The sequence below is a fragment of the Manis pentadactyla genome, chromosome 1, assembly GCF_030020395.1.
Source record: "Manis pentadactyla isolate mManPen7 chromosome 1, mManPen7.hap1, whole genome shotgun sequence".
Lineage (NCBI taxonomy): Eukaryota > Metazoa > Chordata > Mammalia > Pholidota > Manidae > Manis > Manis pentadactyla.
In genome coordinates, this window is record NC_080019.1 from 213,747,390 (window position 1) to 213,754,054 (window position 6,665).

Consider the following 6,665-nt stretch of genomic DNA (forward strand, 5'->3'; position numbering starts at 1 on the left):
CTTGTCTTTCTCTGTGTTGCACAGCCCTCCCCTTTCCCCCACCCCCCACTGGATGATTATTCTTAACATTTACTGAATTAACTTTAAGGATTGGAGGGTCCCAATCATTAGCAAATAACCTTGAAGTTTTATTACCTAAGTACATTGTTATATTTTCAGGTATGATGTTGACGCATGTGCTTCACAGGTGAGTAGGGCACATCGATGCACAAATTATTTATTTATGTAGTAAGCTTAGCAGCCCTCAATTATTGTGGAAAGGGATTGTTTCATTTGAGCAACTAGGAACACAGGACTTTGGAATATAGATTGGCAAGACCATAATTACCACTTTTCAAATCTTCGTTCCTCTACTGACTAGAAGTATTAGCATTGGACAAATGGACAAATCCTTTAAACTCTGTGTCTCTGATTCCTCAGTGTAACATAAGGGTAAAAATAATACTTCATAGAACATTTTAGGGTGAAAAGTGGAAATACCTATAAAACCATTGGCACACTACAGGTAGTCATTAACTTTATATGGCAGTAGTAATTAGAAATTTGGAGTATTCAAAATTCTAACAACAGTCTAATGTGTTTACACCACATTAGTTTGACACCATAAAGTCAATAAACTAAATCCAGGAAAACGTTTGAAGCAGATCTCAGCAAGTATACAGACAGAAAGGCAAATTAGTTTCTTGAGAGTTTCACACATTCCAAGATAAGTTTATGAAACTTACATTAAGAGTTGATTTTTCTGTGTGTCCACAAAATAATGGAAGACTTGAAAATAGAGAACAGAGCTGATTTTTTCATGTTTAGAATAGTCGTATAAGTCTCAACTATGCTCAGACTAACCAATAATTTTTAAAAATCCAATGTTTTAACTTATTCAGGGCTAAAACATATTATTGAGTGAAAACTGTCAATTACAAACTACACGTACATTACATTATTCCTAAAAGAAATAAAAGGTATACACAATAAAAGGGAAATATGGATCAAACTAAAGTTTTATGTCTTTGGGGGGAATTACATGGGATTACATGAAATTCCCTAAGGCATTTATATTTTATAACAATTATATGGATACTTTGTTAGTTCAGAAAGTTTGTATTAGAAATTGCAATTTGTTCAAATAACAATTGAGGAAAATTAAAATTGAACTTCATGAATTCAAATATTAGCTGGCTGCACCCTTCAAATGCCCAAATAAGTTCCTTTCTAGTTAAGTCTAAATGTCTTTTCCAAGACTTTGATGATGAGAACATAATGTTGATGTGTCATTATTAAAGATGTAATTTTAAATTTCACTTTTATTATTAGGTACAATTAGAAATGTAGAAACTCCCAAGTAACTACATTTAAATATTTGTCAGCAAACATTTTGTAAATTACATGAAGACCTAACCACTTGGGAATAATGAGGTAATAAAGTGTTCCTTCAGCTAGGAAGCATGGTACAGTACTTTCAAATGAAGATATCAAGTAACAGGTGGAAATAATGCCCATTGTTTCAAACATTAACTTGACAAACTAAAATATTTGCTTATTTCCTACACAATAATTATTGTGGAATAACAGAAATAAAAGAGACCTACTTAAAACAATTTGTTGAGTTCTATCAAATTTACCTGAAAACAATCAGTTTGCCCTCAAAGATTAGAGGCTTATGAATTCATCAATTTAGCAAATTTTATTTCAATTCAATGTGCTTGCAGATTTGTATGCCATTTTAATTCATATCAGAAATGCTCATGATAATGAAAATTTTAAAAACTCAGTGGTGAAATAGTCTCAGAAACATCAAATATATTTATTGCTTGCCATAAAAATATGACATCATATAAAATGCTGTGAATATATTTAAAAGGCATTTTATTTATTATAACAATTAAAATAGCAAAAGCTTAATAACTAATAAACCCTGAGAGAACTTTGTTTTCCAATAAATTTTTGTGATAAAAGATGATTTTGACAAAAATGTTCTTCATGAAATACATACAATGGCAGCTATTTATTGTATTCAGTAAGTGATGAAAAATATATTTCCTTATATACAAGCAACTTAAATATATATTCTGCAATCTTCATGAAAAATTTTAGCTAAGTTTAATTAACTGTTTCTAATTAAAATTGTGTATATAGGAAGGAAAGTAATGGCTTTGTTTGAACTGTTTATTTCATTATCAAGTGTACTGGATACAACTGCAATGTCAAGAAGAAATCATCGAAATTATTCTTTAATTTGTTGATTTACCATTATATCAATTCATTTCAGAACCTTCATTTTTCCAGCTATGAAGGAAAACAGAAGCAGCTAAATATAAGATCTTGTCCTGGGGAAATTTTTTCCCCAAAAAAATTTTTAGCTAGACAACATTTCCTGAACAAAGTAAAGGTTAAGCTTCAATTAAGCATTCTAAATATATTTAGTGAGATATTGAAAAACTCATAATTCCTCTACCTACACAATTCATCAAAAGCTCTGAATAAAGTAAACTTTAAAAGAAGCCAAAAGAGCGTTCAGATGGTTTACTGCATTATGTGGATCTCCAGGGTAAACTGTGATTGCCCTTACATTATATAAAGTTGTTTCTAGGGGAAAAATGTTCTCCAAAAATAAATAAATAAAACTGTTTCCTGAATGCTGACAATGTTGCAGAAAATCTTTGGGGGAAGAGCTGAATTTAAAATGACATATGTACGTATTTTATGCTCCCCAGATAAAAATGATGTTTCCAAGGAAAACAATTCCATTCACAATTGCATCAAAAAGAATAAAAAACTTAGGAATAAACCTAGCCAAGGAAGTGAAAGTCCTATACTCTGAAAACTACAAGACACTCATGAGAGAAATTAAAGAAAATACCAATAAATGGAAACACATTCCATGCTCATGGACAGGAAGAATTAATATTGTCAAAATGGCCACCCTGACTAAGCAATCTACAATTCAGTGCAATCCCTATCAAAACCCCAATAGCATTCTTCAATGAACTAGAGCAAATAGTTATAAAATTCATCTGGAACAATAAAAGACCCCGAAAAGCCAAAGCAATTCTGAGAAGGAAGAACAAGAACAAAGAGGGGGGGATTATGCTCCTCGACTTCAAGCTCTACTACAAAGACACAGTAATCAAGACAATTTGGTACTGGCAAAAGAACAGACCCATAGACCAATGGAACAGACTAGAGAGCCCAGATATAAACCCAAGCATATATGGTCAATTAATATATGATAAAGGAGCCATGGACATACAATGGGGAAATGACAGCCTCTTCAACAACTGGTGTTGGCAAAACTGGACAGCTACATGCAAGAGAATGAAACTGGATTATTGTCTATACCCATACACAAAAGTAAATGCTAAATCGATCAAAGACCTGAATGTAAGTCATGAAACCATAAAACTCTTAGAAGAAAACATAGGCAAAAAATCTCCTGAATATAAACATGAGCAACTTTTTTCTGAATGCATCTCCTTGAGCAAGGGAAAGAAAATAAAAATTGAACACATGGGACTACCTCAAACTAAAAAGCTTCTGTGTGGCAAAGGACACCATCAACAGAACAAAAATGCATTCTACAGAATGGGAGAATTATTCATAAATGACAGATCCAATAAAGGCTTGACATCCAAAATATATATAGAGCTCACACACCTCAACAAACAAAAAGCAAGTAATCCAAGTAAAAAATGGGCAGGGGAGCTGAACAAACAGTTCTCCAAAGAAGAAATTCAGATGGCCAACAGGCACATGAAAAGATGTTCCACATCACTGAATTATCAGGGAAGTGCAAATTAAAACCACAATGAGGTATCACCTCACACCAGTTAGGATGGACAGTATCGAAAAGATTAAGAACAACAAATGCTGACAAGGATGTGGAGAAAGGGGAAACCTCCTACACTGCTGGTGGGAATGTAAGCTAGTTCAGTCATTGTAAAAAGCAATATGGAGGTTCCTCAAAAAACTAAAAGTAGAAATACCATTTGACCCGGGAATCCCACTCCTAGGGATTTACCTAAAAAATACAAGTTCTCAGATTCAAAAAGATATATGCACCCCTATGTTTACTGCAGCACTATTTACAATAACCAAGAAATGGAAGCAACCTAAGTGTCCATCAGTAGATGAATGGATAAAGATGTGGTACATATACACAATGGAATACTACTCAGCCATAAGAAAGAAACAAATCCTACCATTTGCAACAACATGGATGGAGCTGGAGGGTATTATGCTCAGTGAAATAAGTCAGGCAGAGAAAGGTAAATACATAATGATTTCCCTCATTTGTGGAGTATAACAATGAAGCTAAACTGAAGGAACAAAACAGCAGCAGACACAGACTCCAAGAAGGGACTAGTGGTTACCAAAGGGGAGCAGTGGGAGAGGGCAGGTGTGGAGGGAGGGAGAAGTGGATTGTGGGGTATCATGATTGGTGCACATGGTGTGTGTGGGATCACGGGGAAGACAGTGTAGCTCATAGAATACAAATAGGGACTCTGTGGCATCTTACTCCACTTATGGTCAGTGCCTGCAATGGTGTATGGGGGGGTACTCAATAATAAGGGTGAAAGTAATAACCATATTGTTTTTCTTGAGAAACCTTCATAAGAGTGTATATCAATGATACCTTAATTAAGAAAAAAAAAAGATCTCTCCAGAGCCTAAAACTTATGTGGAACCAACTCCCTGAAATGTTACATTCAAGTTCATTGTTATAGCTAGCATCCTACAGGTTTAATTGTTGCCAAACTGGAGGGATTAATCCATGGATTCAAAACAAAAACAAAAATTCAGCACTGAAATACACTTTGAAGAGGAGAATTTTCCAAAAAGAAAGTAGAGATCATCCTGTGGTTCTGGAGGGAACCTTTGTTTCTCTGTGCTTTTCTACTTCTAAGAAAGATTCATGACACCAACTTGAACACAATTTTCTGATTCCTAACTGCTCAATACTATGATGTAACAATCCAAATATTCATTTATTTTGGTTGGAAACAACACAATCTCCATAAACAATGAATGGATAAACAAATTTTGGTATGGGATATATTACTCAGCAACAAATATGAATGAACTATTGATACATGCAACAACATGGATGGATTTCAAATAATTATGTGGAGTGTAAAAAGCCAAGCCAAAAAAAAAAAAAAGCCCTCCATACTCTATGATCCCATTTACATGTAATTCTTGACATCAAACCTAACCTTTAGTGACAGAAAACACAGCAACCAGTGTTTGATGATGTGTGGGGAGGGCAAGGCAGAGGGAGTGACAAAGTGGCAGCAGAGGGAAGGTAATAGTTATATTCATTATCTTGATTGCAGTGATGACTCAGGTCTATATGCATATATCAAAACTCATCAAATTGTATACTTTATATGTGGAATTTCTATCATTTGTTAATTATACCTCAATAAACCTGAACAAAAATTTAAAACCGATGTGTGAACAGCTTCAGGATTACACACCTCTCTGTATTTCCATATCGGTAATACCAATAATTCAGAATCACTGTGAGCAAATTCTTCACTCTTCATTCAACAAGTATTTATTTGTTCCTGTAATGTGCCACTCCCCATTTTAGTTGCTGCGAATAAAATGGAAACAAGACACACAAGGTCTTTAGACCCATGAAGATTATAGTGTGTTGGGAAAGACAAAATAAGGTGAAAATAAGAATAGTTATACTGAATGATATGTATAGTACAGTAATAGACAATAACAGAGGGACCTACATTGGAGGGATTGGGGGAGACTTGTCTGAATAGAGGATATTTCAGCTGAGCCCTGATATCTGAGAAGGAGTCATTCACACAAAGATACTAGAAAAGAAAATTCTAGGTTTAAGGCTAGAAAGTATTAAGATTTGCCAATGAGAATAAGTTAGACTTGTTTCAAAAATTTAGTGAAGGTCATTGTAACTATATCTTTTTTTTTAATTGTATAAGTCCCTTTATATGAAACTCTAGAAAAGACAAATCTACTCTGTAGTGGTAGGAAGCAGACCGTGGTTTTCTGGGGCCAGGAATGGGGGTGAGCATTGACTGGCAAGGGACACAAGGAAAACGTAAGGGATGATGCAAGTACTTTATCTTTTTTTTTTTTTTTTGAGAGGGCATCTCTCATATCTACTGATCAAATGGTTGTTAACAACAATAAAATTCTGTATAGGGGAGTCAATGCTCAATGCACAATCATTAATCCACCCCAAGCCTAATTCTCATCTGTCTCCAATCTTCTGAAGCATAACGAACAAATTCTTACATAGTGAGTAAGTTCTTACGTGGTGAACAGTACAAGGGCAGTCATCACAGAAACTTTCGGTTTTGAACACGCATTATGAACTATAAACAATCAGGTCAAATATGAATATTCATTTGATTTTTAAACTTGATTTATATGTGAATCCCACATTTCTCCCTTATCATTATTATTATTATTATTTTTAATAAAATGCTGAAGTGGTAGGTAGATGTAAGATAAAGGTAGAAAACTTAGTTTAGTGTTCTAAGAGAGCAAATGTAGATGATCAGATGTGTGCCTGTAGACTATGTGTTAATCCAAGCTAGACAAGGGCAATAAAACATCCACGGATGCAGAAGATTTCTCTCAAAACAGGGGGGGAGAGGTTCTAAGCCTCACCTCTGTTGATCCCCAAT